The sequence below is a fragment of the Equus quagga genome, chromosome 7 (assembly GCF_021613505.1).
Source record: "Equus quagga isolate Etosha38 chromosome 7, UCLA_HA_Equagga_1.0, whole genome shotgun sequence".
NCBI classification, from domain to species: Eukaryota; Metazoa; Chordata; class Mammalia; order Perissodactyla; family Equidae; genus Equus; species Equus quagga.
The window spans coordinates 46,249,502-46,266,558 of NC_060273.1; the positions used below are offsets into that span (position 1 = coordinate 46,249,502).

The 17,057-nt window shown below is 48.7% G+C and overlaps 1 protein-coding gene across 1 annotated transcript in view; it reads left to right on the top strand.

Moving 5' to 3' along the window:
* Window positions 1-6: 6 nt before the first annotated feature.
* Window positions 7-17,057, top strand: part of COL23A1 (collagen type XXIII alpha 1 chain) — a 313,810-nt gene continuing 296,759 nt past the window's right edge. The window contains exon 1 of the mRNA XM_046666242.1: window positions 7-234. The gene's annotated coding sequence lies outside the window, so the exon portion shown is untranslated. The remainder of the gene's footprint in view (window positions 235-17,057) is intronic.

Sequence of the window (17,057 nt, forward strand, 5' to 3'; positions counted from 1 at the left end):
GGCGGCGGCTGCGGGCGCCCCGCGACGGCGGCTGGGGCCTGGGCGGTGAGCGCGCTGTGCCTGCTGCTCTCCGTCGGCTCGGCGGCCGCCTGCCTGCTGCTGGGCGCCCAGGCAGCCGCGCTGCAGGGCCGGGTGGCGGCGCTCGAGGAGGAGCGGGAGCAGCTGCGGCGCGCGGGGCCGCCGAGCGCCCTGGTCGCCTGGGCCGAGCCGCACCTGGAGCGCCTGCTGCGCGAGGTGAGGCGCCGGGCGGGGCGGGCCCGCTGGGAGGGAGTGGGTCCGGTTGCGGGGAGTGTCCGTGCGGGGGGAGTCCGGGCAGGGGGCGGTCTCCCTGAGGAGGGGTCGCCCGCTGGCTCGGTGCGTGAGTCCATCCGGGCAGCCTGCGCGGAGGGAGGAGGCTGCGGGTGCCGGCCCCGAGGGGTCCTGCTGTCACCCCTCCAGCCTTAGGGTCGCCTTCTAGGGCAAGTGGCCGCGGGAAGAGCGAGCTAGAAGCGCCGTTGGGGGACGAGCAGAGGGAGAGGGAAAGGAAAGACTACGGACTTTGAAATAACAGACCTGGGGGTGAATCCCCGCGGGTGTGTACGCAGGGACGGTCGTTTCCCGCCTGCGGTGAGCTCCTGGCTCCTCTTCTGTGCCAGGATGACGAGGCTCGCGCGGAAAGTGTCTGGTGGGTGAGTCTCGTCACCGTTCCCAACGCTGGTGTACCTGGAGAGGCATGAGGCCCCAGCAGGCCGATGGCCACGGTGGAGGGAAACCTCAGACAGACCCCGGCTGGGGCCCTCGGAGGGATCCGGTCAGCCCAGGCTGCCCTGGTCACGCTCCCACCCCAGGAAAGTTTGTTTCGGAGCAGCTCCAGCCTGGAGATGCTGTGCTCTGAGGCTGCCGAGGCTGAGCGCGCGCCCAGTGCAACCGAGACCTGGGGGATGCCCACATCAGCCTGGCACGGTGAGGGCAAGAAAAGACAGTCTGGCCCAGAAACCTGAATTCTGGTTTCAGGCAGTGCCTCCTGGGCGATGCCACCGGGCCAGTGTGGACATAGCAGATCCTGACTTTCTTCGTGGTTCTTGGAAACGTCATATGAGACTGTGACATTTCTGTAAAGATTGCTGCTGTGGTCTTCAAAACAGGAGCCACATTTGAGACCTCAAAGCCCTCACCCATCTTATTCATCAAAACCTCCACCTTTTATGCAGCAGCCCCTGTCCCCGAGGATGCGGACCGGCGCGTGGACTCTGGCCTCAGCCTTCCTCTTTCTCCTGGAAGAAGCGCTTCCCCGAGATCCCACACTCCTGCCCGAAGGGGTGTCCTCAACTGTAGTATGGAAAGCGACAGTTTCCAGGTCCGGGAGAGGGAGGCCAGGCCTGTTACTCCTGATTCCGTTATACCGTCGTCTCTGTTAGGACCCGGAGCTGTGTCCATTGTTGAGTTAGTTTGGAATGTTTGGGGGAATGGGAGAAGACTGCACCACACCTGTTCACCATACCTATTTCTTAGTCACTTTAACTTAAACCAGCATTACATCTCTTCTAGCTTGGTTTTGGGCAAAATTGCTGCTTCATGAACTGATTTCCCATTTTCTCCTTGAAAGTGCCTGCAGACGTTAGAAACCTCTCCGGAGCCCTGCTGGCAGCTCCTGGTGATGGTTTCAAATCACAGCCCATTCTCTTTGGGCAAATCCCTAGAGACCAGGTGTTGACTTGATTTATGGAGGGCCAGTAAAATTTCTACTTGTTAGTGTGTTCCCTGTGGCCTTACTTAGTAAAAATAAACCACAAGCCCTGATTGAGTCAGAAATCCTGGTTAAACCTTTTACAGGGAACTTGCGAACTGTGTCTGTTCTAATAGGGAGCAGGTTCCTGGGAAAGTGGCCACTGCTGAGAAGAGTGGGTTCTGAGTCCTGGGCACACAGGCCAGTGGGGAGAGACTGCAGTGACTTCCTCCTGCTCCCTTCCGCAGCACGCCTTTTACCTGGGGACTGTAGTGTAGTAATGCGAGTGTGCTGTCTCTCTGCTCTTGATTAGAAAGGCAAAGGGGACATTTCGAATCCTGGGGTTTCCACTTGAAACTCAAGCTACCATTCAGTAGGCTGGCATTAGCACAGGGCGCAACTCAGCACATCCTACTACTAGCTCACTAAACTGGGCATCTGGGGTGCATGTGCTTGGAGGAGCCAGGGCCGCTCCTTCCTGCCAGCACAGCGTCAGAGGTGCCATGCTATCAATGTGGTTGGGGTTGAGCTTCTGGCTGGTTGGATGTCCCCTGTGAAAAGGCGTCTCTCTCCCAGGGCGCCAGTCTGTTCCTGCTGCTAGCCATTCTTCTCGCAAGTGTTGCTGGATGGGAAATTACACAGCTGGGCTGGTGACCCTGAGAGCCCCGGCTGAGATGAGGGGGCCGAGGGAGGTGCATAGTGGGGAGCCCATAATTGGCTTTAAATAGATGTGAAGATACTTGTTTGAGCTATTAGATGTGAAGGACAGGTAAATGTTGAACTGAAATCTCTTAAGGAAAGAACATCTGTGCTTGGGTAGCTTTTCAGTTCTAGGTTGTTCTCAGTGCAGAGGGACTGGTGCATGTGAGGGGCCTGCAGCCCGTCCTTTTACCAACAAGCTTGTTTTCCGTTTGGAGGCAGAAACTACATCCAAATTAAAGAAGAGAAATCCTTGCCAACCACACACAACTTTAATGTCAGAAAAGAAAGAAATAAGCCAACAAAAGCCACTGTTAATATGGGACCCCTTCTTTGTTCCCCTGGGAACAGAACTTTGGGATAACTTTTTGAATACTGGCTGATATGCCTGATAATATACATGCAGAAACAACAAAAAAGTAATATTCCTGTTAACTTGTGATTACTAAAGACCCTTCCATGGTCCAAATAAAAGGAACAGTTTTCAGAACATAAAAAAAGCAAGATTTCTGGGCAAGAGCCATTAACGATAGTATCTTCAGTAAGATTTGAAAATATAAATGCAAAACAAGCCTCTGATATTATGCTTTTAAAGCGCTTTAGATTGCCCAAGTAATCAAGGTCCCCATTAGTCATACCTGTAGTTACAGTATTACAGAAGCTTACATTTTAGAGTGCAGAGCTTTCTCGGTACAGTACAAAATTTAATGCAAGGATTAAAGAAATATTTCATTGTAGTCAGAGGAGACCCTTTCCAGCTTACAATGGATTTATTGTTGGCTGTTGCTCTTCTGTTCTCCAGATCAATCAGTTTGAAAACAAGAAAAACCCAGAGACTCAGGGTGAGGTTTCAGGGCTCTCCTTCCCTGCCGTCAACTGTGGACACTGGTTACGTTACAGTAAAACCCAGATGCAAACATAGCTTCTCTGGCCGCTTTGGCGGCCTGTCACTTGTCAGACCTGCCCTGTGGCATCCACTTTAATAAAGATGCCAAGTTTGGAATCCCATGGCACCACTGGAGGTGGAGTGTAAATCATGGCTGCATTTGTTTCCCTGGCATTTCCTGCTTCCCAAACAAAAAAAGTTTCTTTCCAATTACTTTCTGGCATGCTCTCTTTCTACTCTTTTCTTTTTCTTGTGTCTGTGTGTGTGTGTGTGTGTGTGTGACAATTTGAGAGAACTTTATAATAATGGCAGCATGTTTAGAGTGAGCCAACTGTCAGGGCGTTCCTTTCACAAACGTAGTTTGAAATTGTTGAATTGGACTTTTCCATGTTGGCTGTGAAGATTTGCAGCATCTCTTCTGAAGGTGGGGAATCTATAAACTGAAGGGTAGATGATGCGTGGGGTTTTGGTCCCACCGTTTACTAGCTCTGTCATCCAACTTCTTCAACTTCCTGAGCATCAGCTTTCTCTTCCCTAATGCGATGGTCACAACTATGTGTGTAGTGAAAAAGAAAGTAGAGGAAAGTATTGGTCAGTAAGTATGCTTTTGATGGCAAGTAACAGAAGACCTGAGTGTGGTTGCTTAAACAATGCAGTCATTTGATTATCTGGCGTAAACAGAAAAGCCGGAAGTCAGTAGGCAGATACTGTTAGTTCAATGACTTGGCCACAACTGAGTGCCAGGTCAGTGTTTATCATTCTCTTGGCCTTTCTTCATGGTCACAGGATGGCTGCTGGAGCTCCAAGTATATGTCTTCACTCAAGAGTAGCCAAAGTAGAAGGGAAGTAGGGAGGAGAAAGAGCCATCTTCTGGAGAGGCTTCCTCTGTTGTTTGAGTCAGGGGGCAGACTCATAGCACTTCTCGGCTGACTTCCCTCAGCCGACTTCCCTCGGCCGCTAGCCAGAACCAGGACCCAAGAGCACCATCATCCTGTCGCTGGCAAGGGTAGTGGGGTGCCACAGGAGGCTTTGGCCAATCTGGATTCATCCCCTGAGGCTGGCCACCTTGCCACTGGGACAGAATTGCAGCTTTGTTAGGAAGGAATACTGGGAACGGCTACTGGGGGGCAACCAACAGTGCCAGGCAGGTGCCAGAGAATGTTACCCCAGAGAAGGCCGGGGCAGTCATCCACTGGCCTGCCACAATTTTCCTAACTGGACCCTCTTCCACTGCAGCGCTTCCCAAGCCCCACTCCCTGGACACGCTGGTCGGCCACACAGTTTCTGTCTCCCTCAGCACCAGCCCTCGTCAAAGGCAGGTTTGGTGCGTTTGGATCCTCCTGGCACAATCCCGTGCTTTACAGCTGATGGCCTCGAACCCCCGAGCAGATGCGGTGCCAATCCTGCAGTCACTGGCTGCGGTGGTCTCTGCGCTGGGGGTGGCACTAGGGCCTGCTCTCCACCTTCCTCCATGTCGGGACACACACAGGGACCGGCAGCCCTGTGCGTCACCCTGCCGTAAGCGGGAGAGGCTGAGGGCTGGAGGCGGCGGCCCAGCCCCTCCATGCACCAAGGAGACCAGGACACCTGGAAACCCCGTCTGGGGCCCTGTTGGCATTAGGTGTGCGCAGCCAGCTCTGCTGCCCTCATCACCCTCCCTGGCCACAGGACTTCTTGGCTTTCTCAGCAGCCATCTCTCACCAAGGCCTCCACACCCCCTTCCAGAGCCCGTGCAGTTAGAATCATGGTCCCTGGAACAGGATGTCCCTTTTTCCCTCATTAAGCATCATCTCATTATGGTCAGCCTTTCTAGATGCCTGTGGATCCTTGTACCTTCAAATAACAATATGGCAGGACCCCAACTCAGCCTGGCTTAAGTTAAAAAGAGAATTTACTGGCTAGGAGGTCGCCACAGCCTTGCCTGGTGCCATGTGTCATGGTAGCTTTGGGGGGTCCTGAATTTGGAAGAGGAAAATGCTGCAAGGTGTTGGGGAAACACTTTGGACGCGAAGTCAGAAGGCCACCATCTTAGTCCACTCCAACTGCTGTAACAAACTGCCACTGACTGGGCGTCTTGAACAACAGTTATTTCTCGTGGTTCTGGAGGCTGGGACCTGGCAGCCCTGATGTCAGCGAGAGCCTGCTTCCTGGTTCATGGCAGCCGTCTTCTTGCTATGTCCTCCCACGGCGGAAGGGGCGAGGGAGCTCTCTGGAGCCTGTTTTATAAGGGCATGAACCCCATTCATGGGGGCTCCACCCCATCACCTAGTCACCTCCCAGAAGCACCACCTCCAAACACCATCACACTGGGGACTAGGTTTCAACACATGAATTTGGGGGGCACAAGATGCAGGGTATGGCAGCCAGCCACCACCTGCGGCTGTGTGACCAGGCTGGTCGTCCAGCCCCTCAGGGGCCCAGTTCTCTGCATGTGAGGTGGGGCTAAGAGCACTGCTCAGGCTGTCAGGAGGAGTTGTGGGGAAATGGGGTGGAGGAAGGAGGGCTGGTATGATCCTATACCTTCAGAGAAGCCCTCTTCACCACAGATTTCTACGTGTTTCTCTCTTTAAATAATTCTGACCCCCACCACGAGGCATCGATAGGTGTTGGTGGGAGACAGAGTTCTTTCAGACCTGCTCTTTGCAGGGCGGGTGTACACCCTTTCGCTTTGCTCTTCAGCTCTCCAGCTCCCACTGCTGCTGAGATGGGGCCACCTCCCTTATCTAGGGTGTTAGACCCAGTGCTGGGAAATAGCACGGCAGCTCAGTTTCCCTTCCCCTCCCTCCTTTTTTTTTTTTTTTTTAAATAACCGAGATGTATGTTGATTTAGCATGATTAATGTTATTGATAATCCCACTGCTCTAAAACAAGGGCTATTTAACTTTTTGCATAATCCCTTCCAGTCCTCATGCATGGACAGATTTACCCTGACCTAATCAGAACCACCGAGCGCGTGCCCACCACTCACACCTTGCTTGTATGTATTCCAACCATACGTCAAAAACAGGCTGCACAGTCTTTATGCCATATTCACGACCACATAGGACCCATCAGTGGAATCTGCATCCTCCATCAACACTGCATCTGGGCACGCGTTTGTTGGCACAGATAACAGTACCGTCAGTGGTTTTGGGGGGAAAGTTTCTTACTTCTGTTCTTCTTTAGGATATGGAGCAACTGCCTAAGGAGGAATGTCTTTAGGGCTTTGTTTGTGTTTGAATTTACAAGATCTGAGTTTGTCCATGACATACGCGTTTATCCTCCTGAATTCCCAAACTTGCAACGCTGTGAAGTCAGGCTTCAAGTTTTATGATGGGCAAAGTGGATTCAATCTATCGTTCAGCTGAGTTTTTAATTTCAATTGGATTTGTTGTTGTTGAAAGCAAAAAGCAATTGATAACAAAGAAAGCCTTAAAAATCACACATGGAAAACCTGACGCTTTCGTCTCGGAATGAGCTCATTTGTCATTTGGTGCAGAGCCCTTTCTTCAGCGGTGTTCGGCAGTGCCGGGTGTTGCTCTCCGACGGCACTGTGACTTCTAATTCTGTCAACAAATGCAACTCAGTTTGGGAAAGTTCTCCAGAGGCCACACACAACCTCCAGCTCCTTCCCCAATCGATTTTCTCCATGTGTAGGATCAGGATTAATCTTTAATTGTTGACACAGACACTCAGAAAACATCCCTTCATCATGTTGGGAAACATATTTCAGTACTAAGCATGAACCGCTGGGGAGAAGTAAGCTGCAGATGCAGTCTTAGAGAAAGGCATGTTAGCATTCCTCAGGGCCACCGGGGAGACCGTGGAGGGCCTCTCTTGTGCCCGTCCTGGGCGGGAGGGTTCACCCACCATCCTCGTGGTGTTTCTTCACAGCCCCCACCCCCTGGAGGTGAGCTTCACCCTCCTAGAGAAGGGCAGTGACTCTCCCCAGTGGCAGCATACGCCTGAACCTGGGTGACCTGACCCCTAGTTCTGCCCCTTTCCACAACCTCGCAGCAGACCCCATGGGAGCTGTCATTTAGGTGGGAGCAGTAGCAGCTTTTTCTGCCGGCGTGGACATCCTCAGTCGGTGGCTGACGTGTCGGGTGGCGGGGAAGGCTTTAGCTTTAAGCAGACCTGGCTTCACTTCCCAGCTCTGCCATTTCTCAGCTGTGTGACCAGGTAAATGACTAGTTTTCCAAACCTCAGTTTGCCCTTCTGTTAAACGGGGATTAGAATACATGCCTCACAAGCTGTCTGTGGGGATTAGACAAGTTGGTGTGTCCGAAGTGCTCAGCATATCGTACATACCCTGAAAGGGGCTGTTCATGCTGGAAAGCTTTCTTTGACCGAATCCAGAAGGAATGTCTATGTCTGTTTGCTACTTGGAGAGGAGGTCCCATGGTTACATGGCTGACCTTAAGATCCTTCTGCCATCCTATTAAGGCCATACAGAAGTGAAAAAGGTACTAACCCATGTCCAATCTCTGAGTCAATGATGGAGAAATTTGACCTGGCTGTTGAAGAAAACAAAGACTGAATTAGCTTCAAAGCCCCATTTTTTTCACTCTCATTTCAAAAGAATGAGATTTTCCATTTAAGTGAAAACATTTCACATTTATGACCAAAATAAAAATCTAATTGTCCGTGAAAATTGTTATATGGATTTTTCGTTGCAAAAGGGCACCCAAACACCTAATAAATTTGCTTTAATTGATAAGTTATTTGGTTTTTGTGCTTGTGCAATATGGCACACACACCCCCAAAAGCTCGTGATTAACCTGATGAATTAGAGGCCTCATACATCTGCTTCAACTCACATTAGTAAATGAGAAAATATTTGTCTGATGTAACCACAAAATCGGGGGTCGGGGGAGTGCTTTCAAATGGATAATGTCAACTTCTAAAACTGTATTCTCTCCCAACTTTGGGTTGTGAAACACATCACAAAGCAATTAGAATGTATTCTGGTGTTTCTAGAAGACAATTTAAATAAAATCTACTTAATTTTGAGCCTTCAAGGAGGATCGTCACACAAAAAACAGCGTCTGTCTGTTTATTTAACTGTGCCTTGTGTGACTTGTGGGCTGTTATCATCTACAGCATCTTGGTTTCAGACCCATGTTGTGGTGCGATCAAATGAAAGGCAAGTTCACGTGGCAATGGGACGAGAGTGTGTGTGTGTGTGTGTGTGAGGGTTAGCCAGTGTGAGGGCTGGGAGGGCACGAGAGTGTGCATGTGTGTGAGTGCGTATGCACGTGAGAGGAAGTGTGCGTACATGTAAGCATGCATGTGTGTGTGTGCGTACATGTGGGTGCAGACCTGTGAGAGGGAGGGTGTGCGTGTGTGTGCACGTAAGTGCATGAGCGTGTATATGAATGTGCATGTGGGGGTCTGCGTGTGTGCATGTGCACACGCACGAGCTGTGAAGGAGGTGTAAGGGGTGAGACCAGCCCGACCTCATCTCCCTGCCACAGAAGTTGTCCCGCCCCAGTCCTCCTGACTCCCCCTAACTGGCCCTGCACAGCTCGTGCCCGGGGCTCTGGAGCTGGGGGCCTGGCTTTGAGGCTGGAGCTGCCTCTGAACTTGCCACAGTGTCCTGGGACAAATCAGTTGGCTTTTCCAAGCTTCAACTTCCTCCTCTGGAAAGAGGGTGACAGTATCTGCTTCACTCCGTTTCTCTGAGGATGAAGTAAGGCTGGCTTGCCAGGACTGTCCTAGATGACAGACAACGGGACAGAGTCAGTCCCCTCCTCAACCCCGCCCCACCCCTGCTTTCCTGATCTAGCAGTCGGTTCCTCCTCCTTCTGCTCCTGTAACAGGCTCACACCTTCAACTTGGCTTTGAATGAGTTGAGCTGGAAGGAGGCCCCTCATCACTCAGCCCAGCAGGTCCTGCCCATCGGCCTTTCTTGAAACTGTTACTTCCTTGCCTCCCTGAGTCCTGCCACGCCATGCCCCAGGCAGGTCTGGCCACAGCTCATTCTTCTCATTCGTCTTCCTAAATATTCTCAGCAGTGTCTCCCTCCCCTCAGCTCCTGTCAACCCTCCGTACCTCCCCTCGACTGTGGCCTGTGGGCCGGTAAGGTGAAAACTCCTGGGCCAGCCCAGCGGTCAAGGCCCCTGGGTCCTTTCTGGCTCCTCACTGCCTCCTCTCACTTCAGTCCCCACTGGGGCCTGTGTTGAATTGGAAGGAGGCATGTAGGGGTGAGGCAGGGGCCTCTGGGGGGTCCCATCTGTAGTTGGCTTGGGCTGCCCTAACAAAGTACCACCCACAGTCAGGGCGGCTTAAATGACAGACGTTTATTCCTCACAGTTCTGGAGGCTGGAAGTCTGAGATCCAGGGGTCGGCAGGGCTGGTTTCTCCCGAGGCCTCTGTCCTTGGCTTGCAGACAGCTGTCTTCTCCCCGTGTCCTCACGTGGTCAACGCTCCGTGTGTCTGTGTCCAAATTTCCTCCTCTTACAGGGACACCAGTCACATTGGATTAGGGCCCACCCATATGGCCTCATTTTACCTTAATTACCTCTGTAAAAACCCCATCTCCAAATACAGTCACGTTCAGAGGCACCAGGGGCTAGGACTTCAACATATGGATTTTGGAGGGATGCGATTCAGCCTGTGACACCGTCTAATCAGACTTGATACAGGAGGGGACACTCCAGATGTTGACTGTGGACAGGACCGAGAGAGCAGTGGTCAGCAGGAAGCAGGTGGGCCTGGGTGTGAGGGTGTGAGCAGGCCTGGCGTGGCGGCCGGGCCTGTGTAGGGAGAAGACTGTGGCCACAGTGTGCAGAAGGCTCAGAGGCCACACACCAGAGCAGCCTGAGGGCTCTCCTCAACCTGTCGCCGCTGCGAGGGAAACTGTTCCTTCCCCCCACAGGGCTGCGGGTGGGATTTCTCTCTGTCGGCCTGGTGTGTGAACCTTAGAAGGCAGGTTCTGACGGGAAGTGAGGTGTGTCTGAAAAATAATGAATGGGAACACAAATTAAGGATTACAGAAGAATTGCATTTTGTTTGCAGATCAAATCTTTCAAAACATATTTTGGGACTGAGCAGGGACCCTTAAAGAAATGTTTGCCGATGTGGTTTGGAAGAGAGTCACTCAGCATGCCCGTGGGAGTCACCGATTAAACCCACATTCTGTGGAGAAAAGTCTGTGAGCTGCTGCTGTGTGTCTGGAGGGGCTGGATGCTCTCACTGGTCGTCTCTGCCTGACTCTGTAGGCAGGGTTCACCTGGCAGGGGGTGGGCCCCGAAGCCCAGTGGGTGAGCCAGTGCTTCCTGAGCCCAGGTGCCTGCTCCAGCACCAGCCAGGCCTGTGCCAGCTGTGGCCAGGGTGGCGGTGTCAGGGTTTTTTCCTCTTTTTTTTTGAGGTATACTTGACATATGACAAACTTCACATCTTTAAAATGTATAATCTGATACATTTTGACATGTGTGTGCACCTGTGAAACCATCTCCACCGTCAAGATAGTGAACACGTCCATCAGCCTCCAAAGTCTCCTCCCACTCCCTGAACTCCTTCCCCCCATCCCGCCGCACCTGCCCCCCTGGGATCCCTGATTTCTGTCACTACTGGTGTTTTCTTTCTTTTCTGGGGAGATTTTTATATGAATGGAATTACGCAGTAGGCACTCTTTTGTTGGGGGGGTCATGTCCCCTTCACTCTGTAATTACTGAGAGATTCTTTGATACTTCTGCATGTATTGTTAGTTCATTCTTTTTCATTACTGAGTATTATTATTACATGGATATACCACAATTTGTTTATCCATTCTCCTGCTGATGGATGTTTGGGTTGTTTCCAGTCTTGGGTTATTACAGATAAAGCTGCTGTGCACATTCATGTAGGAGTCTGTGTGTGGACATGTGCTTTCGTTTCTCTGGGGTGGAAGTGCCCTAGAGTCGGGTGGTTGCTCATCCGATAGTTCTCTGTGCAGCTCTCACCCCTCCGGTCCTCTGCTCTGCACACTCCAATAGCCTTGCTCCATCTCTTCAGCTCAAGCTCTTGAGCTCAGGGAAGCTGCCAGGCCTTACACATGCTTCCCCTCCCTGTGCCACGGCCTGGAGGGCCCCCAGACAGGAGGCCGGAGCTCTTGTGCTCTGTGTCTCGGAAATCACTCTCCTTCCCTGCTTTACACCAGTGTCTCCAAAACCTTTGTTTTGTAGATTCTATTGGTGGGGTTTTGTGTTGTCGTCGTCGTTGTTTGGGTTTTATGTTGTTTTAGGCAGGATGGTAAATCTAGTCATTGCTACTCCGTCTTGCCTGGAAGTAGAAATCCATGATGCAGCCTTTAAAAATTTTTGGAATAATTTTAGATTTATAGAAAAATATCCTGTACATAACCATAGCACATTTGTCAAATGTAAGAAATTACCTGTGATACAATACTCTGACAGGCAGAATTCTAAGACAGCCCCCAAGATTCCCACCCTCTGGTGTACACACTTGGTATAATTCCCTCCCCTTGAGTGCAGGCAGCACCTGTGATTATGACTGAATTACTAATCAGCTGACTTTGAGTTAATTAAAAAGCTTATCCTTGGAGAGCCTGACTTAATCAGGTGAGCCCCTAATAGAGACTGGGCCCTTCCTGAAGTCAGAGAGAGTAGAAGCACAAGAGGCTGTGTGGAGGGGCCACATGCCAAGGACCTGTGAGTGTCCCCTATGAGCTGAGAGCAGACCCTGGCCAGCAGCCAGCAAGAGAATGGGGGCCTCAGACCCCAAGCAACCCCATGAGCTTGAAAGAGGACCAGAGCTCTAGAACACATTGATTTCAGCCTTGTGAGACCCTGAGCAGAGAACCAAGCTAATCAGTGTCCAGACTTCTGACCACAGAAAATATGAGATAGTAAATTTGTATTGTTTTGAGCTACTGATTTTGTAGCAACTTGTTATGCAGCAATCAAAAACTAATATAATTACTATTAACTAAAAAGGACCAGGTAAATTCATTAGTAACAATATCCCACTATTAATCCAGCAAGACTTCATCAAAAACCAATGTGAGGACCAGCATGAAGCTGCGGGTCCACTTCCACCACTTCCAATTTTTGAGATGATTTCAACATACCCATATTGTGTCTTGGTTGGAGGTGGTTAGAATTCTGATCAAGAATAGATCTGTTATATGAGAAAATATTTGCAAAGCATGTATCTGATAATGATGCAGTATCCAGAGTATATTAAAAAACTCTTACAACTCCACAACAAAAAGACAAACAACCCAATTTAAAAATGAGCCAAGGACTTGAACAGACATTTCTTCAAACAAGAGATACAAATAGGCAACAAGCACACGAAGAGATGTTCAACATTATTAGTCATTAGGGAAATGCAAATCAAAACCACAATGAGTTACCACTTCACATTCACTAGGATCTGTTTGTCAGGTTGGGGAGAAATTGGAACCTTCATACATTGCTGGTAGGAGTGTAAAATGGTTCAGCCACTGTGGAGAAGTTCGGTGGGTCCTCAAAAAGTTAAATATGGAGGGCCGGCCCAGTGGTATAGTGGTTAAGTTTGTACACTCCACTTTGGCGGCCCTGGGTTCGCAGGTTCAGATTCTGGGCACAGACCTACACACTGTTCATCAAGCCACACTGCGGAGGCGTCCCACATACAAAATAGAGGAAGATTGGCACAGATGTTAGTATAGGGACAATCTTCCTCAAGCAAAAAGAGGAAGATGTTGGCCCAAGGCCAACCTTCCTCACTCCACCCTCATAAAAGTTAAATATGGAATTACCATATGACCCAGCAATTCCGCTCCTAGGTATATACCCAAAAGAATTAAAAACAGTTACTGAAACAAACACTACTGTTCATGGCAGGGCTATTCACAATAGCCAAAAGGTGGAAACAGCCCCGATGTTCATTAATGGATGAGTGGATAAACAAATTGTTGTGTAATCATACGACACGATATTATTCAGCCATAAAGAAAAACAAAGTACTGATACGTACTACAGAGTAGATGAATTTCAAAAACATTATGCTACGAGAAAGAAGCCAGACACAAAAGGTCACATATTGTGTAACTGTTTATATGAAATATCCAGAATAGGTCAATCCATCGAGAGAGACAGCAGATTGGCAGTTGCCAGGGGCTGGGAGGAGGGAAGAATGGGAAATAACTGCTTAAGGGTGCAGGATCTCCTTTTGTGGTGATGATAATGTTTGGGAACTAGATGGAGGGAGCTAGATAAAGGGAGGGGTTGCACAACTTTGCGAATCCACTAAATGCACTGAATTGTTCACTTTAAAATGGTTAATTTTATGTTATGTGAATTTCATCTCAATTTGTGTGTGTGTGTTTGTGTGTGTGTGTGTGAAGAAGATTGTCACTGAGCCAATCTCTGTGCCAATCCTCCTCTGTTTTATGTGGGACACCACCAGTGTGGCTTGATGAGTGGTGCTAGGTCCACGCCTGGGATCCAAACTTGCAAAGGCTGCCAAAGCAGAGCACACGGCCTTAACCACTACACCACCAGGCCGGCCCCCTCACCTCAAAAAAGAATGGATGTTATAGAAAATAACAAAGCCATGTCTCAGTTGGTGGCGAGTGACTTTGTGATTCTGCTACCCATTTTTTTAACTGAACTACAGACTTTCTTCAGCTCTTCTCACCAGTTTATCCTCTGTGACCTTTTCCTATTCCAGGATCCCATCCAGGACGCCATATTACACTTAGGTGTCATGTCTCCTTAGTCTCCTCCAATCTGTGACACTTTCTCAGTCTTTCTTTGCTTTTCACGACCTTGACAATTTTGAGACATATTGGTCAGGTACTTTGCAGAACGTGCCTCAGTTTGGGCTAGTCTGATGTTTCTCATGAGTAGACTGGGTTATGAGTGCTTGGGAAGAATGCCACTAAGGTGGATGCCACTGTCATGGCATTGTGTCCGGGGTCCATGATGTCAGCATGACCTATCCCTGGTGACATGATCCTGATGACTTGGTTAAAGTGGTATCTGCTAGGTTTCTCCATTATGAAGTTACTATTTTCTTTTCCCTACTGTCCTCTGGGAAGGGAGTCACTTGTGCAGCCCACACCCAGGGAGAGGGGAACTTAGCTCTACCTCCTGGGGAGGGAAGTATCTACATGTGTTATTAGGAATTTTTCTGTAGGGAAGGTTTGTGTCTTCTCCCCATTTATTTATTCAATCATTTATCTCAGTATGGACCATGGATATTTAATTTATTAAAGTGTGTTATAATTCAATGCTACATTATTTATTTTGTTGTTTAAATTGTTCCAGTTTTGGCCATTCTGAGCTCTTTCAGGTTGTTTTGTGTTTCTTTCATGTACTCCTCCCCCTTTTTTTTCTCAAAGCACTTCTTTACTTTCTGGCACTATATGATACTCCAGGTTCACCTTGTATTTTTCATGCCCTGGCCCGAGAATCAGCCATTTCTCCAAGGTCGTGGTTCCTTTTATTGGAGAACGGTATTTAGAGACCAAGATCTGGGTGCTGGGCGTGCTTGTTGCTACTAGGATTTCGCTGGTTGTAGGTCTTCTCTGCAGACAGCTAGGGTATGTACTCATGTATATTCGCCGCTCTTTGTACACATACCTGTAATTATTTCTGTATGCATCTGTCTGTGTACATAACAGAAGCATGACTTCATAGCAATGTCTCTGACTAATCCCGCACCACAGGGTTTGTTCCAGCTTTCCCCCTTTGCTTATTTATAACTTCTTTCTCGACAGTGAGAAACTTGGCTCTCATTACTCATAGTTTATGTACTCATTTGTTCAACTCCAGTATATATGGAAGGTAGTTTCAAATGTGTTGCCCTGTAGCCCTGTGAGAAATAACTTTACCTACTAGAGTACAGCATTCATGTACAGTTCCTTTGGTCTTCAGCCTTACAGATCTTAACTGAAACGCTGTTTTGCAAAGTTACTCAGGTCAGCTACGTTATTTTCCCCACCACCTTCAGTGAGGTATGTCATACAGTTTTAATACAGTTAGATTCACTTGTCAGCCCCCATTTCATCCTGGGATTCTCCGACATCCTGGTTGAATTTTTTTTTCTTGTATGCATTAAAGTTGCTTCTTTGTGATGTACAGTCCTGTGGTTTTTGACAAACGCCTCGAGTCATGTATCCACCACCCCAATACCACGCGGAACAGTTCATCACCCTCGCATCTGCTCCATGCGGCTCCCTGCACTTCATTCCTTTTCCCACCACTGATCTGATTTCTGTCCTTATAGTTTTTATGGCCTGGCTTTGCACAGCAACTATTTTTTTAGACATGAGAATTGCTTATAAGTGGAGGTGGTCTTGCTTTGTGGTTGGAATTAGTTGATACCAGAGTTTAAGTCCAGCCCTGACACATTGCCCTCTCTAAGTCTCAATTCTCTCCTCTGTAAATGGGTATAACAATACTCCCAGCTTTACGGGGGTTATTGAGAGGACTGGATGAGATGACAGCTGTTGGCACAGTACCTGGCACATCATAAGTAATCAATAATCTTGATAATAATACTTTATGTTTTCTTTCCTCGTCCTCACCGTGCTCAGCATCAATGTGGAGGGGTCATAACAAAGAGCGTTAAAGAGGCCAGGAAATGCTGCCTTCTCGGGTTGCTGGTGGCAGTAAGAATGTGTGCATGGGCCCTTCCCTACGGGGGTAGGAGGAGCGCAGAGGGGATGTGAGGAGGGCAAGGGGATGTGGCTGGCATGGAGAGGGTTTGTCCCCACAAGCCTTTCCTCTGGTGTTTGTGGTGCATGTGTGCTACAGGGTTGGTCTTGGGAGTGGGGCTTTCTGAGGAAACGCCATCATCAGTCTGTCGTTCACACTTGCCCTCAGCAGGGGGATTTCAGTGCTTCATTTTGGCTCTTCTACTTCCAGGATTTTTTTTTTTTTTTTGACTGAGAAGATGCTATTACAACACAGAAAGAACTTTTAAAGAAGCCACTCACCATAATCCCGACAGCCGAGTGGGTCGGTGTTTGGTTCTTGCTGCCATCCCAGGCCTGAACTGTTACACAGATATAAACATTTTATTTATTGTATTGTAAACAGTTTTCCTGGTTGCTACATAGTCTTCGTAATGATGTTTCACGGAGACATGACAGTTCCATCAAGGGATTCACCATCCTTCTCTAAACCGCTCCTGCTGTTTTGTGGCGCAGCTTCTTCATGAATATCATCTTTTGCTTCTGCTGGTTTATTTCCTTGGGGGTATATTCCCTAGAATAGGAATTTTCTATCAAAGGATAGGCATGTCTTCGTGGCTTTATTTGCAGCATTTTACAGAAATAAATCATTACATTCCTTTTTGTATGTTAATCTATATTTCATCAAAATGCAACTGTTCGAGGATGTGACCAGACATCTAGTGAAGTGTTTCAGACGAATGCTCCAACCCATCCTTAATGAGTTTATCGTCTGACCACCTCATGCTCGGTTGCAAACCATGATTTTCCCTGACTGGTTTTCCTTGCCCCTTCCCCCCACAGACTTCAAGTTCTCCTTCTGGGTGCTTCTGGAGGGAACACTCCCAAAGCCTCCGTCTCTCCTCAGAAACTCATCCTTTATTTACTTTTGGAGTCAGGACTTGTTTGCATACGTAAAACCAGGACCATATTGTTTGCAGATGCTAGGGGTGCTGCCAGATAATTGAATGTAAAAAGTTGAGGCTTTTAATTCATTTTTAAAAACCTGGACACAAAAGAATATTTTCTTAAATTAAAAAAAAAGCATAGAAATAAAGATTGTGGGATTGGGTTTCTAATTCAGACATTTCACTTTGTGTTCATAGTAGCAACTTCAA